Source organism: Myotis davidii, unplaced genomic scaffold (assembly GCF_000327345.1).
Source record: "Myotis davidii unplaced genomic scaffold, ASM32734v1 scaffold845, whole genome shotgun sequence".
NCBI classification, from domain to species: Eukaryota; Metazoa; Chordata; class Mammalia; order Chiroptera; family Vespertilionidae; genus Myotis; species Myotis davidii.
The window spans coordinates 664594-664837 of NW_006296223.1; positions in this window are offsets into that span (position 1 = coordinate 664594).

The following is a 244-nucleotide window of genomic DNA, read 5'->3' on the forward strand; positions in this document are numbered from 1 at the left end:
GCTGGGCCGGGAGGCTGCATGTTCATACGGGACGAGCTCACGTCCTGACCAAACAGAGGCCTGGCCAACCCCAGGCCTGAGGACAGCGGCTGCTTCACCCCAAAGGCGAGGCCCTGGTGTGCACTCCAACTGGTTAGGGGAGTGGGGTGCACTCTGACTGGTTAAGGGGGAGTGGGGTGCACTCTGACTGGTTAGGGGAGGGAGTGGGGTGCACTCTGACTGTTAGGGGGGAGTGGGGTGCACT